This window comes from Bos indicus, chromosome 22 (assembly GCF_029378745.1).
Source record: "Bos indicus isolate NIAB-ARS_2022 breed Sahiwal x Tharparkar chromosome 22, NIAB-ARS_B.indTharparkar_mat_pri_1.0, whole genome shotgun sequence".
NCBI classification, from domain to species: domain Eukaryota; kingdom Metazoa; phylum Chordata; class Mammalia; order Artiodactyla; family Bovidae; genus Bos; species Bos indicus.
The window spans coordinates 46,999,114-47,026,425 of record NC_091781.1 but is presented as its reverse complement, the minus strand read 5'-3'; the positions used below and the strand labels follow the sequence as shown (position 1 = coordinate 47,026,425).

The following is a 27,312-nucleotide window of genomic DNA, read 5'->3' as shown; positions in this document are numbered from 1 at the left end:
CCTTCATATTGATGAAAATGGCCATCATCAAAAAAATCTATAAACAATGAATTCTGGAGAGGATGTGGAGAAAAGGGAATGCTCTTGCACTGTTGTGAAAGTGAAAGTTGCTCAGTCATGTCTGACTCTTTGTGACCCCATGGACTATACAGTCCACGCAATGCTCTAGACCAGAATACTAGAGTGGGTAGCCTATCCCTCCTCCAGTGGATCTTCCCGACCCAGGAATTGAACCAGGGTCTCCTGCATGGCAGGCGGATTCTTTACCAACTGAGCTACCAGGGAAGCCCACTAGTGGCAATGTAAATTGATACAGCCACTGTGGAGAACCACAAGGAGATTCCTTAAAAACCAGGAGTAAAACTACCCTATGACCCAGCAATCCCACTACTTGGCATACACTCCAAGAAAACCATAATTCAAAAAGACACCTATACCCCAGTGTGCACTGCAAGACTATGTACAACAGTCACGACAGGGAAGCAACCTAGTTGCCCACTGACAGATGAATGTGCAAAGAAGCTGTGGTGCATATGCACAATGGAATATTACTCAGCCATAAAAAAGAACGATTTTTGAAGCAGTTGAACTGAGGTGGATGAACCTACAGCCTGTCACACTGGATAAAGTAAGTCAGAGAAAAAGAAATACTGTATATTAATGCATGTATACAGAATCTAGCAAAATAATACTGAAGCACCTATTTGCAGAGCAGGAATAGAGACTCAGACATACAGAACAGACTTGTGGACACAGTGGGTGAAGGAGAGGGTGGGAGGAATTGAGAGAGTAGCATTAACATATACACTACCATGTGTAAAAGAGATAGCTCATGGAAGGCTGCTGTATAACACAGGGAGCTCAGCCTGGTTGTCTATGAAGACCTAGAAGGATGAGGATATGGGATGGCTGGAGTAAGGCTGAGGCTCAAGACGGAGTAGAGATATGTATATTTATGGCCGATTCACACTGTTGTATGGCAGAAACCAACATAACATGGTAAAGCAATTATCACCCAGTTAAAAATAAATAAATTAAATGAATATATTACCATACTGTTTTGCAACTGGGTCTTCACTGTTACAATATCAGAAAATGCACTGAGATTCCATATGTCCAGGTCTTCATGGTCCTTTACCAAAACCTTGGTAAACGGCTCCCTTCATCAGAAGCCAGGGGAATAAGAAACACTCCTGACATTTTGGCCACTTTATTTATTTTTTAATTAGATGATCCCCTTTGAATATTCCCCAATTCTCAGGGGGGAAACCAATTTTCCCGTGCTTCTCCACAGCCACATACTTCTCCAAAGGCACCCACTTCTTCACCTACTTCTTCCTCTGACCAATCCCACACTCTGCCTCCCAGTGTTCCTTTATACCCTCCGTTACCTCAGGAGGGAGGGACAACTTGCAGTGGAACTTCCTATCACCCAAGATCCAGAAAAGTGGGTCCAGACGACAGTGGACCCAGTTGAGACTCAGTGGCAAACGGTAATGAGACAATCAGAGTACGTGCTCTTCTCTTTACGGGACTCAGTACAAGGTCAACAGACAGGAGGTCAGGGTGTGAAGATCCCCGTAAGTTTGTTGGAGGGTTTTAAGCCCTAGCTCTGGCCTTGGGTTTACCTTGGAAAGATGTCCAAATATCTTGCTGTAGCACCAAGGAGCCGTAACTACTGAAGCGGGCACCTTAGAGCCTATGCTCCGCAGCAAAAGCCATGCCATGAGGAGCCCGTGCACACTAGAAAGATGCCCCTCTCATGACAGCTAGAGACACGCCAGCGCAGCAACGGAGACTACGCACAGGCAAAACTAAACAAACAAAACTTTATAGAGAATGCCCAGATAGTCCTTCTACTTGCTGTAACCCTGAGGAAAAACAGAATTTGGGCAACAGCCCAGGGACATGGTGACGAGCTTGCCAGGGTCCAACCTGAACATTTTGCTACGGGTGGAGATGCAATTCCAAATCAGAAGCCCAGTTGAAGTTTTTCTTTCCAATTTTTGGGAGGAAATAGAAGCCAGGAAGCATCTGATCCAATGAGTATTAGAAGGGATGAGAAAGTGTATGAAAAAGCCAGTTAACTAGGAAAAGGTTTAAGGAGTGACTTAAGGCAAAAGAAAACCCAGTCCTCTCATGAATAGCTAAGTTGCTTCAGTCATGACCAACTCTTTGCAACCCAATGGACCAGAGCCCGCCAGGCTCCTCTGTCCATGAGATTCCCCAGGCAAGAATACTGGAGTGGGTTGCCATGCCCTCCTCCAGGGGATCTTCCTGACCCAGGGATCGAACCTGTGTCTCTTATGGCTCCTTCATTGGAAGATGGATTCTTTATCACTAGTGCTACCTGGGAAGCCCCAGGTATAGCTTGTGGAGGTTTTCCAGAAAATTTACTAACATTGATCCATCCACTCCCAAGGGTCACACCCTGCTGGGAGAACATTTTATCAGCCAGGCCACCCCGATATTAGGCGGAAACTCCAAAAAAGTTACAACTCGGCCCACAAACCCTGATGCCCCAACTCGGAGAGGTGGCCTTTGGGCATTTTAAAATTGAGATCAAGCTGAGGACCAGAGAACCTGACATGAAAACAGTCAGCCAAGACTCAAGCTAGACCGATGGTCACAGCTGTCAGCCATGCCTTGCAACCACAAGATCACGGAAGGGGGCCCAAGAAGTTTAAGCATTCACCTGGAGGTAAAACCAGCAACGGGGATGCTTCAAATATCAATCAGTTGGCCCCTGAGGCCAAAAATGCCAAAATGAACAACCCTGTCCATGCAGAGTCTGCAAACGAATAGGTCACTGGAAGTGGGACTCTTCCCAGCCCGAAGCATAAGTGGGGGCTCTTGCTCCCCAGATGGCCACACTAGTACCTGAGGCAGCCTGGGGATTTGGGGGGCTCCCTACAATAAGATGTTTATCTCTATCGAGGAGCTGCGGGTGGCCCTTGACATGGCAGGTAAGAAAATCAAGTTTTTAACTGATAAGGGAGCCACTTACTGTGCTCTGATTTCTCAGGCTGGGCTTCTTTCCTCCACCAAGCTGTGCTGTGACTGGTGTTCACAGAAAGCCTCACACATTTTTTCACTGGGCCTCTCACTTGTCCACTGGGGCAGTGTTCGGTTTCACATACTTTTTTAGTTGTGCCTGTGTGTCCTACCTCACTTCCAGGGAGAGGTCTTATGGGATTCCTTGGAGCAATATTACAGTTAGGAGGCCCCAAGCAGCCCCTTTTCTTGACCCTAAGACAAATCAGCTGACAGGACAATGCTGATTCCCAGCCATAATCTACATGCAGTAAACCCTGCAGTTTGGGACACAGGAAATCCTGGGAATGCTATTAGAAATGCCCAACCTGTAAAATTTAGCCTTAAGCCAGAAGTTGCTTATCATAACAAGAGACGGTACCCCATAAAGTTGGAAGCAAAAAAAAAAAAAAAAAGGTTTGCAACCTCTCATGTTTTAATTCGTAAAACATGGCCTCTTGGTGCTTCCATCATTGTTGTTTAGTTCCTAAGTCGTATGCAACCGCTTTGCAACCCTAGGACTGTAGCCCACCAGGTTCCTCTGTCTTTGGGATTTCCCAGGCAAAAATATTGGAGTGGGTTGCCATTTCGTTCTCTGGGGATCTTCCTGACTCACAGATCCAACCCATGTCTCCTGCACTGTTAGGTGGATTCTTTATCAGTGAGTTCCTTGGGAAGTGTGTCAGTCTCCATGCAATACCCTATTCTGTCCGTTGTTAAGCCAAATGGGGAATGCTGAATGGGACAAGACCTTAGAGCAGATGATGCAGTGGTCCCTATGCATCTCCTTGTGACCAACCCTTATAACAGGATGCCAAACGTATACAGTGCTTGATTTAAAGGATGGCTTCTTCTGCAGCCCAGTTCACCTCCCATCTCAGTATCTCTTTGCCTTCACGTGGACTAACCCTGGACTTGCCAAAAACAATATATGTGGACAAGACTGTCAGGGGTTTGGGGAGACGCCACACTTGTTCATCTTAGCCTAGGGACTAAGGGAACTACAGCTAAAACAAGGGGCCATTCTACAGTATGTAGATGACAAAGTAATATGGGGTCCCACTATGGAGTCCTGAGATCAGAATACAACTGATCTTAGAAGTCCTTAATTCCTTCTGGCCCCAAACGAAAGGATCTTCGAGAAAAAAACAAATCTCAAAGCAACAAGTTAAATATTTGGAATATATGAGGCTGGTTCAAAAGTAATTGTGGTTTTTGCATTGTTGAAATTTGCCATTTGATACTGGAATACATTCTAAATAAATGTGGTTATGTTATACATCACTTTAATGCACAATTCTTACTTTGTGTTTTTTGCTAATGAGTTATTATTTGCTGTTTATTTTATATTTATTTTAGACTATGGAAATGATATTAAACAGAAGGCAATTTTGAGAGATTTTCTTATTTGAGCTCACAATGGGTCATAAAACAGCAGAGAGAACTCGCAGCATCAACAATGCCATCTGACCCAGGAACTGCTAACGAACATACAGTGCAGTAGTGGTTCAGGAAGTTTTGCAAAGGAGAAGACAGCGTTGAAGATGAAGAGCACAGTGGCTGGCCACTGGAAGTTGACAACAACAATGGAGAAGCCTCATCGAAGCTGATCCTCTTACAACTACACGAGGAGCTGCTGAAGAACTCAAGCAACCATTCTACGGTCGTTCAGCATTTGAAGCAAATCGTAAAGGTGAAAAAGATCAGTAAGTGGGCGCCTCATGAGCTCACCAAAAAAAAAAAAAGAAATGTCGTTTTGAGGTGTCGTCTTCTCTTATCCTACGCAACAACAATGAACCATCTCTGGACCAGGTTGTGACATGTGATGAAAAGTGAAATGTATATGACAACCAATGACAACCATCTCAGTGGTTGGACCAAGCAGTAAGTACAAAGCACTTCCCAAATCAAAATTCGCATCCAAAAAAGGGCAGGGTCACTCTTTGCTGTCTGCTGTTACTGCTGCTAAGTCGCTTCAGTCGTGTCCGACTCTGTGCGACCCCATAGACGGCAGCCCACCAGGCTCCCCCGTCCCTGGGATTCTCCAGGCAAGAACACTGGAGTGGGTTGCCATTTGCTTCTCCAATGCATGAGAGTGGAAAGTGAAAGGGAAGTCGCTCAGTCGTGTCCGACACTTAGCGACCCCATGGACTGCAGCCTACCAGGGTCCTCCATCCATGGGATTTTCCAGGCAAGAGTACTGGAGTGGGGTGCCATTGCCTTCTTCATCTTTGCTGTTTGTTGCTGGTCTAATCCACTACAGCTTTCTGAATTCCAGAGAAATCATTACATCTGAGAAGCATGCTCAACAAATCGATGGGATGTACCAAAAACTGCCATGCATGCAGCCAGCTTTGGTCAAGAGAAAGGGTCCAATTCCCCATGACAATGCCAGACCACAGGTGGCACAATCAAGGATTCAAAAGCTGAAGAGGGCTTCCCTGGTGCTCCAGAGGTTAAGATTCCGAGCTTCCAACACAGGCGGCCTGGGTTCCATCTCTGGTCAGGGGATTAGATCCCACATGCCACAACTAAAGATCTCGTATGCCACCAACTAAGACCCACAGCATCCAAATCTATTAGTCAGTATTATGTTTTTAAAAACAGCTGAACAAACTGGGCTACAATGTCTTGCCTTATCCACCATATTCACCTGACCTCTCGGCAACTGACTACCACTTCTTCATGCATTTCAACAACTTTTTGTGGGGAAAATGCTTTTACATTTCACAACCAGCAGGATGCAGAAAATACATTCCAAGAGCTTATGGAATTGTGAAACACCAATTTTTATGCTTCAGGAATAAGCAACCTATTTCTCGTTGGCAAAAATGTGTTGATTGTAATGATTCCTATTTTGATTTATAAAGATGTGTCTGAGCCAAGTTATAATTTAAAATTCACAGTCCAAAACCGTAATTATGTCTGCGCCAACTTAATACTTTAAATCCTGGAAGCAGACAGTTATTTCCAGATAGACACCAAGCTATATTAGGCCCACGTGCCCCCAAAGACAAAAAAAAAAAAAAATGTTCCTACTTTCTTAGGCATGTAAAGTTTGGCAGAATCTGGATTCTAGGATTCAGACTATGGCCAAGCCTCTATGTGAAGCCACTAAAGGTCAAGATATAGAGCCATTACTTTGGACTGAGGGACGAGAAAGAGATTTTAATAATATCAAGGAGGACCTCACCAGAGCTCCTGCTCTGGGACTTCTAATTTTCAAAAAACATGTATCTTGCATATAGGGGACAGCTCTGGGGGCACTTATTCAAAAGCTAGGAGAAATTCCTACTTTTTCCTAAAATTCCTACTTTTAAAAACAACTAGATCTGGGGGCTCAAGGCTGGCCTGGCTGCCTCTGGGTGGTACCTGCCACTGCTTTATTAGTGGAAGAAGCTAACAAGCTTACCTTTGCACAGCCACTGGGGGTTCAAACCCCTCATCAAGGATAAGGGATTCTGGCAACCACTGGCTAACTGGGAGCTGCCTTAGTGTTAATATCAGGCTTTACTCTGTGACTCCTCGGAGCTAAACCTCAAAACCTGCCATAGTTCTCAACTCAGCCACACTAACACCCGCTGAGGGCCCAGTCTAACACCTTCCTGCCTTGATGCCCTTTACCAATTTATGCCCATGAAAGTGAAAGGTGCTTAGTCGTGTCCAACCCTTTGAGACCCCCTGGACTATACAGTCCATGGAATTCTCCAGGCCAGAATACTAGCATGGGTAGCTGTTCCCTTCTCCAAGGGATCTTCCCAACCCAGGGATCGAACCCAGATCTCCTGTGCTGCAGGTGGACTCTCTACTTTCTGAGCCAGCAGGGAAGCCTGTAGGCCTGCTCTAACAGACTAGGCCATAGCAAAGCCTGAGGAAGAATGTTTACTGATGTCAGCAGTTCCCTCAAAGATGGAGACAGGAGGGCAGGCGTATGCTGTTGTGAACACTTACAGTGTTACAGAAGACAGAAGCGAAACCTTTGCCACCTAACACTTGAGTCCAGAAGGCTGAGCTAATAGCCCTAACCTGAACCTTAAACTTGGGGGGAAGAAAAATTATAAACATATACATACAAACTCAAAATGTGCTTTCCTTGTTTTATATACATGCCCATGCAGCTATCGGGAAAGAAAGAGGACTTCTGAATGCAAAAAATTCCCCTATAAAATATGGGGCTGACTATCCTCAGGCTACAGAATACAAAAAAAATAAAACTATATAGAACTAAAGATAATTGTGTACAATTATGGGGCAAATTGGCGCAAAAAAGATACAAAGACCAAACAATCATTTTAATGTGCATTTCTCACTTTATGGTTTTTTGCTAATGACTTATTACTTGCTGTTTATTTTATATTTATTTTAGACTATGGAAATGATATTAGACAGAAGGCAATTTCGAGTGATTTTTTTATTTGAGTTCAAAATGGGTTGTAAAGCAGCAGAGACAACTCACAACATTAACAATGCGTCTGACCCAGGAACTGCTAATAAACATACCGTGCAGTGGGTTCAAGTAGTTTTGCAAAGGAGAGGACAGCGCTGAAGATGAGAAGCACAGCGGCTGGCCATTGGAAGCTGACAACAACGGAGAAGCATCATCAAAGCTGATCCTCTTACAACTACACGAGAAGCTGCCAAAGAACTCAACAGCAACCATTCCACGGTCGTTCAGCGTTTGAAGCAAACTGTAAAGGTGAATAAGTGGGTGCCTCGTGAGCTGCCAAAAAAATAATCATCTACACAACAAAAATGAACCATTTCTCAACCGAGTTGTGACTACAATGAAAAAGTGGATTGTATATGACAACCAGTGATGACCAGCTCGGTGGTTAGATCAAAAAGAAGCTACAAAGCACTTCTCAAAGCCAAATGTGCACCAAAAAAAGGTCATGGTTGCTGTTTGGTGGTCTGCTGCTGGTCTAATCCACTATAGCTTTCTGAATCCCACTGAAATCACTACATCTGAGAAGTATGCTCAATAGACTGATGAGATGTACCAACAACTGCCATGCCTGAAGCTGGCATTGGTCAGCAGAAAGGGTCCAGTTCTCCATGACAGTGCCAGACCAGACACTGCACAGTCAATGCTTCAAAAATTGAAGAGGGCTTCCCTGGTGCTCCAGGGGTTAAGATTCCAAACTCCCAATGCAGGTGGCCTGGGTTCGATCCAGGGTCAGGGAACTAGATCCCACATGCCACAACTAAAGATCTTGTGTGCCGCAACTAAGACCCACGGCAGCCAAACAAATAAATAAATGTGTTTTTTTTTTTTTAAAGTTGAACAAATTGACTATGAAGTTTTGCCTCATCCACCATATTCAACTGACCTCTTGCCAACTGGCTACCAGTTCTTCATGCATCTCGACAACTTTCTGCAGGGAAAATGCTTCCACAACCAGCAGGATTCAGAAAATGCATTCCAAGAGTTTGCCAAATCTTAAAGCATTTATTTTTATGCTACAGGTATAAGCAAACTTATATCTTGTTGGCAAAAATGTGTTGATTGTAATGATTCCTATTTTGATTAATAAAGATGTGTTTGAGCTGAATGTAATGTAAAAATCACGGTCTGAAACCATAATTACATTTACATCAACCCAATACTATAAATCCTGGAAGCAGACAGTTATCTGCAGATAGATAACAAGCTATATTACACTTAAGTGCCCCAAAGACAAAAAAAATCTTCATCCTTCCTTAGGCATGGTAAAGCTTGACAGAATCTGGATTCCAGGATTCACACTAATGGCCAAACCACTAAAGGCTGAGATACAGAGTCATTACGTTGGACTGAGGAACAAGAAAGGAGTTTTAATAGTATCAAAGAGGTCCTCGCCAGAGCTCCTGTGCTGGAACTCCTCATTAAAAAAAAAAAAAAAAAAAAAAACAAGAAAAAAAACATTTATCTTGTACATAGGGGACAGCTCTGGGGGCTGTTAACAAAGCTAGGAGAAATTCCTCAGCCTACAGGCTATTTTTCCAAACAACTAGATCTGGGGGCTCAAGCTTGGCCCGGTTGCCTCTGGGTGGTAGCTGCCACTGCTTTATTAGTGCAAGAAACTAACAAGCTTACCTTTGCACAGCCACTAGGGTTCAAACCCCTCATCAAGGCCAAGAGATGCTGGCCACCACTGGGGGCTGCCTTACGGTTAATACAAGGCTTTAATCTGTGACTCCCCAGAGCTAACCCTCAAAACCTGCCCTACTCTTAGCCTGGCTACACTAATGCCCCATGAGGGCCAAGACTAACACCTTCCTGCCTTGATGCATTTAACCAGGTTTATGCCTGTAGGCCTGATCTAACAGACCAGACCATAGAAAACCCCGAGGAAAAATGGTTTACTGAAGGCAGTAGTTTCCTTAAAGATGGGATCAGGAGGGCAGGCATATGCTACTGTGAGCACTTACAGTGCTACAGAAGATAGAAGCAAAACCTTTGCCACCTGACACTTCAGTCCAGAAGGCTGAGCTAATAACCCTAACTCGAGCCTAAACCTTGGGGGAAAGAAAAATTATAAACGGATCTACAGACTCGAAGTCAAGTGGGCCTTAGGAAGCATCACTATGAACAAAGCTAGTGGAGGTGATGGAATTCCAGTTGAGCTATTTCAATCCTAAAAGATGATGCTGTGAAAGTGCTGCACTCAGTATGCCAGCAAGTTTAGAAAACTCAGCAGTGGCCACAGGACTGGAAAAGGTCAGTTTTCATTCCAATCCCAAAGAAAGGCAATGCCAAAGAATGCTCAAACTACCACACAATTGCACTCATCTCACACGCTAGTAAAGTAATGCTCAAGATTCTCCAATCCAGGCTTCAACAGTCCATGAACTGTGAACTTTCAGATGTTCAAGCTGGATTTAGAAAAGGCAGAGGAACCAGAGATCAAATTGCCAACATCTGTTGGATCATTGAAAAAAGCAAGAGAGTTCCAGAAAAACATCTACTTCTGCTTTATTGACTGTGCCAAAGTCTTTGACTGTGTGGAACACAACACACTGTGGAAAATTCTTAACAAGATGGGAATACCAGACCACCTGAGCTGCCTCCTGAGAAATCTGTATGCAGGTCAGGAAGCAACAGTTAGAAGTGGACATGGAACAACAGACTGGTTTCAAATCAGGAAAGGAGTACATGAAGGCTGTATATTGTCACCCTGCTTATTTAACTTATATGCAGAGTACATCATGAGAAACGTTGGGCTGGAGGAAGCACAAGCTGGAATCAAGATTGCTGGGAGAAATATCACTAACCTCAGATATGCAGATGACACCACCCTTATGGCAAAAAGCGAAGAGGAACTAAAAAGCCTCTTGATGAAAGTGAAAGAGGAGGGTTAAAAAGTTGGCTTAAAACTCAACATTCAGAAAACTAATTTCATGGCATCTGATCCCATCACTTCATGGCAAATAGATGGGGAAACAGTGGAAACAGTGACAGACTTTATTTTGGGAGGCTTCAAAATCACTGCAGATGGTGACTTTAAATGATAATGAAATTAAAAGACACTTGCTCCTTGGAAAAAAATTTATGGCCAACCTTGACACATATTAAAAACCAGAAACATTACTTTGCCAACAAAAGTCCATCTAGTCAAAGCCATGGTTTTTCCAGTAGTCATGTATGGATGTGAGAGTTGGACTATAAAGAAAGCTGCATGCTGAAGAACTGATGCTTTTGAACTGTGGTGTTAAAGAAGACTCTTGAGAGTCCCTTGAACTGCAAGGAGATCCATCCAATCAACCCTAAAGGAAATCAGTCCTGAATATTCATTGGAAGGACTAATGCTGAAGCTGAAGCTCCAATACTTTCGCCACCTGATGAAAAGAACTGACTCCTTAGGGAAGACCCTGATGCTGGGAAAGATTGATGGCATCACTGATTCAAAGGACATGAGTTTGAGGAAGCTCTGGGAGTTGGTGATGGACAGGGAGGCCTGGCATGCTGCAGTCCATGGGGTCGCAAAGAGTTGGACATGACTGAGCGACTGAACTGAACAGACTTGAAATATGCCTTCCTTATTCTATACACATGCCCATGTAGCTATCTGGAAAGAAAAAGGGCTTATGGATGCAAAAAATTCCCCTATAAAATATGGGGCTGGCATTTGTCATCTTACAGAAGTGGCTCAAAACTCAAAACTAGTAGCCGTCAGTCACTGCCCTAGGCATCAAAAGGAAACTGACCTTTGATTATCTTTTGGCAGGGAAAGGCGGGGTACGTAAGATGGCCAAGACTTTTTGAGCACATATGTCAACACCTCTTCCCAGTAGAAACCAACACGGAAAATTGCACAAGTTATGTGGTTTAGCAATTAGCCACTAAACCACGCTATTCGATATGGGTGGGGAAACTGAAAACTGGTTCGCCAGTTTGTTCTCCTGGACCTGACAAGGTACAGTAAACCTTTCTGGCAGGAAGTTTTTATTTTCTTTTAACTGTTTTCTTTTCATTCGTGCTGATTTATGCCATATTTCCTCTAGTGCTCTGCTGTCTTCCCTACTGTTGTAAACCTGTGAGTGAGACTTCTCAGTCCACGGAGGAGACCTGGGTCCAGCAGGTCCAGACCTTCCATGCCGAAAACAGAGAAACATGTTAGACATTCAGTTCAGTTCAGTTGCTCAGTCTTGTCTGACTCTTTGCAACCCCATGAACCGCAGCACGCCAGGCCTCCCTGTCCATCACCAACTCCCGGAGTCCACCCAAACCCACGCCCATTGTGTCGGTGATGGCATCCAGCCATCTCATCCTCTGTCGTCCCCTTCTCCTCCTGCCCCCAATCTTTCCCAGCATCAGGGTCTTTTCAAATGAGTCAGCTCTTCATATCAGGTGGCCAAAGTATTGGAGCTTCAGCTTCAGCATCAGTCCTTCCAATGAACACCCAGGACTGATCTCCTTTAGGATGGGCTGATTGGATCTCCTTGCAGTCCAAGGGACTCTCAAGAGTCTTCTCCAACACCACAGTTCAAAAGCATCAATTCTTTGGCGCTCAGCTTTCTTTATAGTCCAACTCACATCCATACATGACCACTGGAAAAACCATAGCCTTGACTAGATGGACCTTTGTTGGCAAGGTAATGTCTCTGCTTTTTAATACGCTATCTAGGTTGGTCATAACTTTCCTTCCAAGGAGTAAGCGTCTTCTAATTTCATGGCTGCAATCATCCATCCACAGTGATTTTGGAGCCCAGGAAAATATATTAACAAAAATAAATATCTAAGCAGAATGACTTCTTGGCAGGGGTAACATCACCCCCTGTCTGGTCAACAGTTAAGACAGCCCTCCCAAAGTTATCCTGATGCCTTCCCTTTCTAGGTCCTGAAATAGCTATTGTGCTTCACATTTTTAACACTTGTTTATTAACTTTTTGGTTATGTTTGTGTCTTTTAGGATGCAACAGTTTGCATCAGGGCTCGTGATGGCTCAAGGAATTCAAACCATTCCACCGCAAGTGGCCCAGGTCCCTACAGGTCCCTGGAACAGTCATTGAGTGACCCCTACACCGCTATGGTAGACTGGGGTCTGCAGCCCTGTTCAGCAGGAAGAAGTTTCAGAGAGAACTTCAGCCCCGTATGCCTTAAGAATAAGGGTGTAGAGTCTCTCCAGGTGAAATGAGACACATGGACCTGGGACCCTTTGCTGCAATGGTATGAAGCCTGCACCTGGACACACCGTTACTAAGGTATGAAATACAAAGAACTGTATGGGAATAAAAATAATTGTGTGTAGTTGGGACAAACTGGGGCACAAAACATACAGAGATAAAAAAAACAAAAACAAAAACCCTAACTGCTATTTATAAAGAGCTGGAAGCCAAAAAAAGAAAAAAAAAAAAGGTGGTGGGAGTAAAAACAGGGTACTGAGACTGTCCCCTGCACTCAGCACCACCAGGGGCAAACTAGCTCAGCCAGTGTCTCCAGCCCAACTCCTGGACACACGCCTACCCTCATCCCACATAAGGAATGGGTTGGCCCCTACTCAGGGCGGAAGCAAGGGAACGTGGACTTGTTGCTCCCTTCAGCAGCCAGCTCAGGAGCACCAATAAGACCTTGCCTGATTTCTTGCTGGCCTCTAAACAAATTGTACTGATTTGAGAAGGCCAAGAACCCTAGTCATTATCAGATTTATGGCTCCCAAGGTGGGGCAGCTGTCCCCTTCTGGGGAAAGGACCTAGCCACTGAATGCAGCTTCCTCGTGGGTGACAAGGGGTCACATGAGCCTCTTGTTTCAGTGTCACCGCTTTTGGTAAGGCAGCTTTCCTGGCCCCTGGGGGTCTCAGGACCTCATTCAAAGAACACTTTCCCCTCCCCCTTGTCCTTCTCCCTCCCCTGAAATCTCTCTACTTCCCTGCTCCCTGTCCTCTCTTCTCTCCTTCTGAGACAGTGGATGTCGGGCAGCTACAGCCTCCCTCCTCTCAACTTCTGTGACCTGTTCCCTCTGGCTGCCAACAGCTCATCTAGATAGGAGACAAGCAGGGGTGGGAGAGGCTCGCCTCAGGCCCTGCAGACCCTGGTGCAGCAGGCTCCCCTGAAGGGAGATTTATGAGAGTCATACAGGTTTAAACTTGGTATCAGTTGCGGCTGTAAGCCCTAGTATTTTCGCCTTTAATTTCCTGTCTCTCACTTTTTCAGTCTTACTGGTTCCTCCCCGCTGTACCTCACCCTTGATCCTTATACATGCACTCCCATCGCCTTTACCCTACAAACTTGTTTGTGTCTTCAAGGTTTTGTCATCCGCGTCTTTTCTCTTCAAATGCTCCTCCAAGTCTCTGCCAAGACTGTGGGCAGACAAGAGCATTTAAATCTTGAAATACATATACAGCCCACACTGCCGGAGACTCCAGCCTTGGGTTACTTCTTGGGACTTTAGAAAGAAGTTTGCATTTCCCCCTCCTCTGCCCTTTGCAATTTAACTGTTTTGCTTTGTTCGAAGAAACTGCCTGATTCATCTGTAGTCCCCAAGACTGAAGAAAAGGCCATTTTAAATTCAAGCAGGAGAACTATGAGATCTCTCGTTCTGTAGGGATTAACTTTTCTGGCTTAAATTTATGGGTTTAATATTAATTAACAGACCTGCCTTTAGACTCATCAGCATAAAGTATAATATTCTCATTGTACCTAGGATTACTGAAAGTCAGTAAATGAATATCATATTTGTTATAAAATTTGTCAACAGGGAAAATGAAATGATAAGACTAGATTTTTAAGTAAATGTAACTGGGATAAAGGTGGCTTCATTCCCCGGGGGCTGAGCTAGAAAAGAATCTGCCTGAAATGCAGGAGATGGGGAGATGTGGCTCCAATTCCCTTAGTCGGGAAGATCCCTTGGAGGAGGAAATGGCAAATCACGCCAGTAATCTTGCTTGGAATATCCCATGGACAGAGGAGTCCGGTGGGCTACAGTTCGTAGGGTTGCAAAAGAGTTAGAAATAACTAAGGGACTAAAGAACAGCAGCAGCAAACTGGGCAGAAATAGAACATGGAGAAAAGAATGTTGAACGTCATCAGAATTTTCAAAGGTTGCATTAAACTTAAACTAGGCAAATGGATTTTATCATAGGCTGATGTAAACTAAATTTGGTCTCTCTGAAGAGATGAAAGTTTTTCTGGAATGCTGCTTTTGATAACAGATTGTGTGCATTTTTGTGCCTTCAACTGACGTGTATTTACTTTTGAAATCTTTTTTTCACCTTAATTCAAGGAATAATTGTTTCACTGTGAACTCTGATTCTAACTGGGTCTTTTAAAATTTCTTGAAATTTTTGATTGACTTCCCAAATATCAAATACTAATTAAAGTTCTTTTGATCTCCTGCTAGCAACTTTGGAAGCTTTACAGGGGCCCTGGAGCATCCCAAAGAGAGATCCTAAACTAATTGAGTTGGTATCTTAAATTATATGGGAAACACTGTCCAGCTCACGGTTGACTGTGTCAGATGCAATCGTCAGGCTTTCTCCAATTCTACCACAACCACCCAACATACAGGGGAAAGGGTTTGAGGTTCTTGAGCTCTCCAGTCTCCCACCTTACTCTGTGTCCATAATATCCCCTGTGGGAATACTCCTACGTCTAGGCCTCAGATCCTGACCCCTGGGCCATTTTCCATTGTGCCAACTCCAATCTCTCCAGGAGTTCCTTTCTGCGCCTCTAGGAGATCCTTCACTCCGGGTCTTGGCTGCCGTTACGCAGTGACAGACTATTTACTGGGCTGGCCACGTCCAAGCAGCCCCCATTCCTAGGCTTTATAAATGCCCAATTTCAAGGAATCCAACTCAGCATCAGGAAACCTGTTATAGGACATAAGCATTATAGACAACAGACCCCTCTCAGGGGAGTCCCAGCAATGCATGGGTTCAAACGGCCCCTACTGGGGACCCCTCTTGCAAGGGACGGGGATGACCAGAGACATCTGGTTAATTCCTGGGAGAGTCGAGCGTGGTCAGAATCCCATTAGGTGAGAAAGGAATTCAGGGTATACTCTTACCCACTTCTGACAAAATCCTCCTCTAAGTTTTTCTGGGATGCTGGGCTTCATTCACTTCTAGGAGCGCTCTTGGTTTCAGATTACTCAACGTGGGAGGGTCCTCTTCTAAGCCAGAAAAAACATCTCTGGAATGAATCCTTAAAAATTGGTAATTTTTTAAAAATAAATCTGATGAAAAGGGAAAAATTTCTAACTTTATTGTAACATTGACTGGTCTTTATACAGGCTGGGGGATGGAGAAAGAGAGTCTGAAAATGGGTCTCTAAATTACAAAATACCTTAATTTCTCTTTCTGACTTTTCATTGTTAGTGAATAGGAATGCAAGGGGTTTCTGTGTGTTAATATTGTACCCTGCGACTTTACCTAATTCTTTGATTTGTTCTAGAAACTTTCTGGTGGTATCTTTAGGGTTTTCTACGTACAGTATCATGCAGTCTGAAAACAGTGAGTTTTACTTCTCCTGAAATCTTGATTCCTTTTCTGTTTTTTTCTGATTGCTGTAGATAAGACTTCAAAAACTATGTTGAATAATAGTGGCAAGAGTGGGCACACTTGTCTTGTTCCTGATCTTAGAGGAAATGCTTTCAGTTTCTCACCATTGAGAATAACATTTGCTATGAGTTTTTCATATATAGCCTTTATCATGTTGAGGTAAGGAAACAATCCCATACACCACTGCAACAACAAGAAGAAAATATCCATGAATAAAGCCATCAGAGGAGATAAAATACCTGTGTGCAGAAATCTATAATGATAAAAGAAATCAAAGAAGGCATAAACAGATGGAGATATATACCATGTTCTTGGATTGGAAGAATCAATATTATGAAAATGATTATACTTACATAAAGTAATCAACAGACTCAATGCACTCCATAATCAATTACCAATGCTGTTTTTCATAGAACTACCACACAAAAAATTCACAATTTGTAGTCACAAAATAATAACACTAATGGGAACAATAAGACCCTGAATAGCCATAGAAATCTTGAGAAAGAAAAATGAAGTTGGAGGAATTGAGCCCCCTGACTTCAGACTATACTAGAAAATTCCAGTGACTAAGACACTATAGCTCTGGTACACAAACAGAAATATAAGTCAGTGGAACAAGATAGAAAGCCTTGATAAAGGTAAAAGAGGAAAGTGAAACAGCTGACTTAACCACTGCCCACAGTGGTAAAAGTACGCAGGTTTGATCCCTGGCCAGGGAGCTAAAATCCCGCAAGCTGCGCAGTATGGCCAAAAGAAATTCAAAATTGTTTTAAATTAAAAATAAATAAGAGAATAGTATGAACAATTAAACACCAACAAATTTGACAACCTAGAAGAAACTGACAACTTCCTAGAAACACACAGCCCACCAGAACGGCATCAAGAAGAAATCTGTAAAGCGTCTAAGGTGAGAAAAAGGAAAAGGAACACAGACACAAGCAGAAAGCAAAGGGATACGCTATGTCCAGCAAACAGCCTCAGAAGAGAATCTGCTTAGACGGTGAACGGGAGGGAAAACGGAAAGCGCTTAAGACAAGACTGTGTCAGGAAACGGAGGAACAGACGGCGTCTCAAATGAAGAAGCTCACACGTGTCCACGGTCAGACCGCGGGGGGCAGTCAGTCAGCTGCTGAGTACAGCTTCCGTTACCTGGAGCCCAAATACCACATGTCGGGGATGGCTTCACGTTCAGGTCCATCAACAGCTGATTGGATTCGCTACTTTCAAAGCTGAAGAGTAGAGGGGTCCCTGGGAAGACAATCCTACTTCCTGAGCACAGCTAATACACAAAGCTCTTCTTAACAGCACTGGGCTAAAGCCCTGTCTAGATACCCCAGGATGACTTTAACCCAGGCAGGAGTCCAGCACAGCCGGCGGACTTCCTAGTATGCTTGGAGGGAGGGCAAGTTTTGACTAAAACAAAAGTACTAAAATATATTATAGGGTTCATTATACATGTAATATTACAATTATGTAACAACAGTAGCACAAAGGATGGGAGAGGGAACAAACATAAGTATACAAGGCTTTTATACCATAAATGAAGTGGTATAAAAGAAATATTATTTGGAGGTGTGTGCTAAAGTACAGATATATATTGCAGAACCTTGCACAACCACTCAAAAATTAAAGAATTGCAGGAAATAAGCCACTAATGGAGATAAATACCATAAAACATTGAAAAGAAGTAGAAGAAACTAGGCAAAGAGGAGACAGAGCAAACAACAAAATGGTAGGTTTAAATCCAACCATACTAATAACTGCACAAAGTATAAACAGGCTATACAATCAAAATGCAGATTGTCAAATAGGATTTTTAAAAAAGCAAGAGTCAAATAAATGCCGTCTGCAAAAAAAAAGAAAATCCACTGCAAATATAAAGTCATAAGAAACAGATTTAAAAGTGGAAAAAAAGATATACTACACAAATACTAAACAAAAAAGAGAGTGACTACATTCATATCAGACAATGTAGACTTCAGTGTAGTGAATATTATCCAAGGTCTAGAAGACATTTCAGAATAATGAAGAGGTCCATATATCATAAAGACAAAACAATTCTAAGTGTGTGCCTAGTAGAGCTTCCAAAGTACAAAGTATAATTGATAAAACTGAAAGAAATGAATAAAAACACAACTCTACTTGGAAATTTCAAAACTCTCCTCTCGTAATAGATAAAACTACTAGATAAGTCAGTAAGAAGACACTAATTATAGTGTAAGTTGACCTAATTAGCACTTAGCAGGAACACCCAAAAACCCAGAAGAACATATGTCCTTCACAAGGGCAGGTCACCAGGGCCATCCTAAAAATCTGAACAAATTTAAGAGGACTGAAATGCTACAAAGTATCTTGTCTAACCACAAAAGAATTGACTTAGGAATAAATAATAAAAATATATCTGAAAAATCCCTAAATATTAAGAAAATTTTAAAACTCTTTTAATTAACCCATGAATCAAAGAAAAAAGTCGCAAGAGAAATTAGCAAATGTTTGAGGTGAATGAAAATCAAAACACAACAGACAAAAACGTGTGGGATGCAGGAAAGCAGTGCTTTGAGGGAATAATACAGCAATAAAAAGCTTACATTAGAAAAGTCAGATCTCAAATTGAGGACCTATACTTTCACCTTTCAAAGGTCAGAAAAAAAGAAAATTGGTCCCATGGTGATTAGAAGAAAGTAATACACACAATAGAAATCAATCAAACTAAAAACAAATTTAAAATAGAAAAAACTAATAAAACCAAAGCACAGTTCTTAAAATAAGTAATGAAATTAATAAACCTTTAGCCAGGCAAAGAAAAGAAGAGTCATAATACAGATTACCAACACTAGAAATGACAGGGAACATCCCTACATATTCCATAGACAGTAAGACTATTATGATAACTTTATGTCAATACAATTGATAATTAAGACGATACGGATACATTTTTTAAAAGATTATCAAAGTTCACACAAGCCGAACTATAGAACATAAACAGCTGTATATATTTATTAAAAACTTAAATCCATACTTTAAATTTTTCCCACAGTGAAAACTCTATAGACTACATTGGTAAAAGCTAAGAAACATTCAAGATGAAATAATATCAAGTCTGTAGAAAACAGACAGGAACACTCCCCAACTCATTTTATATGGTGAGCAGTATCCACTTACCAAAACCAAAGACATAACAAGAAAACTACAGGCCAATATATCCATCATGAACCAAGATGCACCATTTTTTTTTTTACAAAACTGTAGCAAATCAAAGCCAACATACAAAAAGCATATATTGCAACCAACTAGAATTTATTCCAGGAATGTAAGACTGATCTGACATTTGAAAATCAGTCTATGGTTTAACACACCATAAAAGAATAAAGATATGATTGATCATCTTAATAAGAATACAGAAAGTATTTGGATATGTACAACTTCCATAAAATTAAAATCTGTGTACTTAAAGAAGATAAAGGGAATCTATGAAATATCCACAGATCTTGTACTCAGTGGTGAAAGACTAGAAGTTTTCCCCAGGAGATCAGAAACCAGACAGGATGTTAACTCTAATCACTTTTGTTCAACATTGTTTGAATATTCTCATGAAGGGTTTAAGGTTAATTAATTAGTTAATTAAAAGTAAAAGGCATAAAGACTGAAAGAAAGAATTGTGTTTACTTACTCAAAGACAAGATGGTCAGTCATCTACACAGAATTCCCAAGGAATTTATAAAGAAAGCTACTGGAATTAATAAGTGAATTTAGCAATATCACAAGATACAAGGTTAACATACAAAAGTTAATGGCATTTTTATATACAATTAATGAGTAATGAAAATTTTAAGTGGAAAGAAATGTAATGAAGAGTCTGAGTCCATTTCTTATATTTGGCCATTGACAGCTTTCAAGCTCCATTTCTCCCTCTTGACTCACATCTGAGCAAGTCAGTACAAAAGCTCTGATTTCTGCCTTAGTTGTCAGTAGGTAAGTTCAAACCATGAAAACTCAAATCATATATGGGAAATCCCATATATAGGATCAACTCCCCAGAGCAGCTCCCCCTTCCCTTCACTCAAGCTATCCCAGACTAGCTTGGGTGCCTATCCTGTCCCCCTAGAAAGCTCCCTTGAAACTGAGAGTGAAGTTGCTCAGTCATGTCCAACTCTTTGCGACCCCATGGACTGCAGTCTACCAGGCTCCTCCATCCATGGGATTTTCCAGGCAAGAATACTGGAGTGGGTTGCTATTCTCTTCTCCAGGGGATCTTCCCCACCCAGGGCTCAAACCTGGGTCTCCCGCACTACAGGCAGATTCTTTACTGTCTGAGCCACCAGGGAAAGTCCCCTTATGGAGTAATAAAACTTCCCATGGCCTCTTGGTACATGTGTGGTACCATCAGTCCCAACATTTAAACAAATGTGAGGAAGTGTATTTAACCGACAAGACAAAACAATATCACTTATGAGAACATCAGGAAATCTGCAATAATTAGGATTATATTTATGTGCAAAACCTAAACACTGAAAACTACAAAACATTGTTGACAGAAGTTAAAGATGACCCAAAAATATACAGAGAGAGATACCATGAATAGCAAGACCTAATATTGTTATATCAGTCCTCCTCAAATTGATTTACAGATTTTATATGGAATGACAGGAATTTTTTTTTAAGGAATTGACATGCTGACTTCAAAATGTATATGGAAATGCAAATGACAGGAAAAGTTACAGTACAGATAAAAAGAAACCTCATGTGGCAATGAAAATGAAGAAACTACAGTACCTCATATCAATATGGTTGGATCCTAAAAATAGATTCAAAATATACCAAAAAAAGATGGTATGATTTGAATGAGGCCTTTACATAAAGCTTTAAAACATGCAATTCATATATGTACCTAACATCAGACTCTCAAAATACATAAACACTGACAGATTTAAAGGAAGAGACAATTATACAGTAATAAATGGAGACTTCTATACTCAGATTGAAATAATGGATAGAATACCAGACAGAACACCAGTAAGAAAATAAAGAACTTGAATAACATTGTAAACCAAATGGATTTAAAGATATTTATGAAATCCTCGACTCAGTAACAGCAGAATATACATTTTTCTCAAGTGCACATGAAACGTTCTCTAGGATAGATCATCCGTTAGGTCACAGATCTTAATAAATTTTGAGAGACTGAAATAATACAAAGTACATTTTCTGATCATAATAGAACTAAACTAGAAATCAGTATCAGAAGGAAAACTGGAAAATTCACAAATATGTAGACACTAAACAACACACTTTTAAACAACCAATGTGTCAAAGAAGAAATCAAATAGGAAATTAGTAAATAAGACAGATGAAAATGAAACTGTGGCATGCCCCCGTTCTGGGCTTCCCTGGTGGCACTGGTGGTAAAGAACTCACCCACCAACGCAAGAGACATGGGTTTGGTCCCTGAGTCAGGAAGATCCCCTGGGGTAGGAAATGTGAAGCTGCTCCCGTATTCCTTCCTGGGAAATACCACGGACAGAAGAGCCCAGTGGGCTACAGTCCATGGGGCCACAAAGAGGCAGAAACAACGGAGTGGCTGAGCACCCGGCCCCGGCCCACTGAGTGGAGACACAAGCGAGCCCAGGGCAAGGCTGGCCTGTGACAGGGCGCCTCGCCTCCCTCCGTGCCAGGCCCCTCGGTTCAGCCCCCTCTGCCCTCATCTTCTGTTTCTGCTGCAGATGCTTTCTTGGTCCCGTGCAGGAAGCCCTCTCCTCGTGTCTAAACTAAAAGCTCATCCCTAGGGCTGAGTAATTCCAAATGCCTAGCCTTCTGTGATTTCAAGACTTGGACCAGGATTCAGAGCTGAAAGTTAAACTAGCTCAAAAAACGTTCGGATGCAGAGGCTTCTGTCCTCTGTGAACAATTCTGTGAACAATGAATTGGTCCCCTGAGCCCAATCCTACCCTGGATTGTATGCTGTATAAAATTAATTTACTCTGAAATTCTTTTCAAATATGAAGATAATTGATATCTTCATTAGGAATGTATCTGATTAAGAATGTATCTTCTGAACATAGGTAATAAGTGCAGTATTTTGTCAAAAAGATCCAAAAAACCGTGGCATGCCAAAGCATATGAGATGCAGCAAAAGCAGGAGTAAGGAGAGAAATTTGCAGCTGTAAACGCTCACATTCAAAAGGAAGACAGATATCAGAAAAATCAAACTTTACATCTTAAGGAACTAGAAAAACAAGAGTAAACTAAACCCAAAGCGAGCAGAAGGAAGGAAACAATAAAGATCAGGGCACAGATTAACGAAATAAAGAACAGAAAAACAATAGAGACGGTCAAACCAAAAGCTGATTCTCAAACTTTTTTTGAACAAAACTTTAGGTAAACTGACTAAGGAAAAGAGAGGGAAGACTCAAATTGGTAAAGTCAGAAATTTAAGTGGGGCCATCACTAACAACTTTACAGAAGCAAAAAACAAATAAGAAAGTCCTGTGAACAACTGTGTATCAACAAACTGAATAACCTAGATGAAATAGACAAATTCCCAGGACTATGCCATCTACAAAAACTGAATAATGAATAAGTTGAAGATATGAATAAACCAGTAACCAGTAAGGAGACAGAATAATCAAAAACCTCCCAAGAAAGAAAAGCCTTGGACAAAATGGCTTCAGTCGTGAATTCTACCAAAGACTTACAAGATTAAAGTCAATTCTCCTCAAATTTTTCCCAAAAATTGAAGAGAAGGACAAATGAACTCACTGTATGAGGCAGGCATTAACAAGATAGCAAAGCCAAACAGAAGTGTTAACAAGAAAACCACAGACCAATATCTCTTATGAACAGTGAAGTAAAAATTCTTAACAAAATACAAGCAAACTGATTTCACTGATGAATTCATCAACATATTAAAAAAGGATTACATACCATGAGTAGATCCGGTCCCATCACTTCATGGGAAATAGATGGGGAAACAGTGGAAACAGTGTCAGACTTTATTTTTGTGGGCTCCAAAATCACTGCAGATGGTGACTGCAGCCATGAAATTAAAAGACGCTTACTCCTTGGAAGCAAAGTTATGACCAACCTAGATAGCATATTCAAAAGCAGAGACATTACTTTGCCAACAAAGGTCCATCTAGTCAAAGCTATGGTTTTTCCTGTGGTCATGTATGGATGTGAGAGTTGGACTATGAAGAAGGCTGAGCGCCGAAGAATTGATGCTTTTGAACTGTGGTGTTGGAGAAGACTCTTCAGAGTCCCTTGGACTTCAAGGAGATCCAACCAGTCCATTCTGAAGGAGATCAACCCTGGGATTTCTTTGGAAGGAATGATGCTAAAGCTGAAACTCCAGTACTTTGGCCACCTCATGCGAAGAGTTGACTCATTGGAAAAGACTCTGATGCTGGGAGGGATTGGGGGCAGGAGGAGAAGGGGACGACAGAGGATGAGATGGCTGGATGGTATCACTGACTCGATGGACGTGAGTCTGAGTGAACTCTGGGAGTTGGTGATGGACAGGGAGGCCTGGCGTGCTGTGATTCATGGGGTGGTAAAGAGTCGGACACAACTGAGCGACTGATCTGATCTGATCCCAGGAGTGCAAATATAGTTCAACATATGAAAATCAATCAATATAATATATCACATTAATAGAATGAAAATAAAAATCACATAATCATCTCGATGCAGAAGTATATGACAAAATTCAATACACTTTTATAATAAAAACACTCAGTACACTGGAAGACATTTCTCCAAAGATACAAGAGTGGCCAGTAAGCATGTGAAATAGTGCTCAACATCACTAATACAAATTAAACCACAATGAGAGGGACTTGCCTTCTGGTACAGTGGTTAAGAATATGTCTTGTGCACAAAGATAGAAATATAGATCAATGGAACAAAATAGAAAGCCCAGAGATAAATCCATGCACCTATGGACACCTTATCTTTGACAAATGAGGCAAATATATACAAAGGAGAAAAGGCAATCTCTTTAACAAGTTGGGCTGAGAAAACTGGTCAACCACCTGAAAAAGAATGAAACTAGAACACTTTCTAACATCATACACAAAAATAAACTCAAAACGGATTAAAGGTCTAAATGTAAGACCAGAAACTATAAAACTCTTGGAGGAAAACATAGGTAGAACATTCTCTGACATAAATCACAGCAAGATCCTCTATGATCCACCTCCCAGAGTAATGGAAATAAAAACAAAAGTAAACAAATGGGACCTAATTAAACTTACAAGCTTTTGCACAACAAAGGAAACTATAAGCCAGGTGAAAAGACAGCCTTCAGAATGGGAGAAAATAGCAAAAAAAAAAAAAAACTGACAAAGAATTAATCTCCAAAATATACAAGCAGCTCATACAACTCAATATCAGAAAAATAAATGACCCAATCAAGAAGTGAGCCAAAGACCTAAACAGACATTTCTCCAAAGATGATTACAAATGGCTAACAAACACATGAAAAGATGCTCGACATCACGCATTATCAGAGAAATTTAAATCAAAACCACAGTAAGGTACCATCTCATGCTGGGTCAGAATGGCTGCCATCAAAAAGTCTACACACAATCAATGCTGGAGAGGGTGTGGAGAAAAGGGAGCCCTCTTACTGTCGGTGGGATGCAAACTGGCACAGCCACTATGGAGAACAGTGTGGAGATTCCTTAAAAAGCTGGAAGCAGAACTGCCATACGACCCAGCAATCCCACTGCTGGGCATATACATCAAGGAAACCAGAATCAAAAGAGACACATGTACCTCAATGTTCATCGCAGCACTTTTTACAGTAGCCAGAACATGGAAGCAACCTAGATGTCCATTGGCAGACAAATGGATAAGAAAGCTGTGGTACATACACACAATGGAGTATTACTCAGCTGTGAAAAAGAATGCATTTGAGTCAGTTCAAATGAGATGGATGAAATGGGAGCCTATTGTACAGACTGAAGTAAGTCAGAAAGAGAAACACCAGTGCAGTATATTAATGCATATATATGGAAATTATAAAGATGGGAACAACCCTATATGCAAGACAGCAAAAGAGACACCAATATAAAGAACAGATTTTTGGACTGTGTGGAAGAAGGTGAGGGTGGGATGATATGAGAGAATAGCACTGAAACATGTACATTACCATATGTAAAATAGATGACCAGCAGGGCACTCAAAGCCGGTGCTCCGGGACAACCCAGAGGGAGGGGGTGGGGAGGGTGTGGGGAGGGGGGTTCAGGATGGTGGGACACATGTACACCCATGGCCGATTCATGTCGATGTATGGCAAAAACCACTACATACTGTAGAGTAATGAGCCTCCAATTAAAATAGATAAATTAATTAAAAAATAAAAAGATTATTCCCTGCAATACAGGGGATGCAGGTTCACTTCCCTGTCAAGGAACTAAGATCCTGCACGCTAGAGCAACTAAGCCCACACACTGCAAGTACTGTATGGCAACGCAGCCCATGCACCACAGCGGGAGAGCCCGAGTACCACGACGAGTGAGACTGCGCGTTCCAGAGCCCACACGCCACAACCACAGAGCCCACACGCCACGACTGGAAAGTCTGTGTGCCGAAAGGCAAGCTCCTGCACGACACAGCAAAGGTTCTGTGTGCCGCATCCCGGACCCGATGCAGCCAAAAAAGAAAAAAAAACCCAAACTCAAATAAGCAAAGCAAACAAAAAAATCACAATGAGATACCACCTCACATCCAAAAAAAAAAAAAAAAGGAAAATAACAGGTGCTGACGGGGATGTGGAGAAGACAGAACACTTGTGTACTGCTGGCGGGAACGCCAGTGGTGCAGCCACTGTGGAAAACAGTTTGGTGATTCTTCCAAAAGTTAAAGATAGAATTACCGTGTGAAAGTGAAAGTCGCTCAGTTGTGTCCGACTCTTTGCAACCCTATGGACTACTCTAGGCCAGAATACTGGAGTGGGTAGCCTTTCCCTTCTCCAGAGGATCTTCCCAACCCAGAGATGGAACCCAGGTCTCCTGCACTGCAGGCGGATTCTTTACCAGCTGAGCCACAAGGGAAGCCCATATGATTTAGCGATTCCACTTCTAGGTATGCACCCAAAATAGCTGAAAGCAGGAACTCGAACAGATACTTGAATGCCAGTGTTTTTAAGCAGCATTATTCACAATATCAAAAAGGTGGGAACAACACAAATGTCCATCAACAGATGATTGTATTAACAATGCCACATCAGTCAGTACTCAAAAGGAATGAAATTCAGGACACAGGAGTGGGCACCAATCACTGTCCCTGCTGACCAAGGCACACACAGGCCACTGCTGCTGTAGGGAACCCACAAGTGGGTGCCAAGGGCTGCCCCTCTGTCCTGGGATTGGACGGGCCGCCGCTGCCACTGGGAGAGCCACAAGTGGGTGTCAAACACTGCCCCCGACACCTGGGGAGCACCCACAGGCCACGAGTAGGCTCCAATGGCTGTCCCTGCTGTCCCAGGAGTGTGTGGGTTGTTGCTGCCACGAGGAGACCTGGGAGCAGGTGCCAGTCGCTGCCCCTGCTGTCCCGGGGGTGTGTAGGCTGCGGCCACAGCTAGGGGACCTGGAAGGAGGTGCTAAGCACTGCCCTTGCTGTGCCGGGACCATGTGGCCCACCAGCCCTGTTGCATAACCCACAGGGTGGCACCAGTCACTGCCTCCACTCCATGAGGAGTGTGTGTGGGCCACCACATCTACACACCCCACATCAAGGGGCTAATGGCCAGCACACACTGAGAAAACAGGCAGAAAGCATCCAAACTCAAAGCAGCCCCCCGATTCTGGACAATAGAGTGGAACAGGAGGACCTGCGCTGGCTCACCTCGCACAGAATCACCAAAACCACAACTAACAGCTGAAAACAATCAGTCAAAAAGACTGGGACCTATCCAAAAAGAAACTTTACATCCAGAGAAAAACAAGAAGCTGCAACTAGAAACCAGAAAATTACAAATGGGAATGCTTACTGGTAAAGGCAAACACAAAGCAAAGGCAGGAAATACACAAATACATCAAAACCAGCAAATGTGAGGGGAGGAGAGTACAGATGCAAGATATTGGAAATACACTGCAAACTGAGCAACCAGCAACTAAAAACAGTCTCCTATATGTATAGACAGCTATATCAAAACATCATGGGAGCTGCAAACCAAAAACCTACAATAGATAAACACACAAAAAAGAAAAAGCAATCCAAACACAACACTGAATATAGTCATCAAATCACAAGAGGAGAACAAGAGGAAGGGCAGAAAAAACACCTATAAAAACGAAT

General features: G+C 42.3%; 1 protein-coding gene across 5 annotated transcripts in view; it reads right to left on the bottom strand.

Annotated features, from left to right (window-relative positions):
• Positions 1 to 27,312, bottom strand: part of CHDH (choline dehydrogenase) — a 92,211-nt gene that overhangs the window by 39,127 nt on the left and 25,772 nt on the right. Inside the window, exon 2 of one of the 5 annotated variants that reach the window (XM_070776491.1) lies at positions 7,534 to 7,721. The exons of the other annotated variants lie outside the window; for them this stretch is intronic. The gene's annotated coding sequence lies outside the window, so the exon portion shown is untranslated. The remainder of the gene's footprint in view (positions 1 to 7,533; positions 7,722 to 27,312) is intronic. 5 annotated transcript variants of the gene reach the window in all.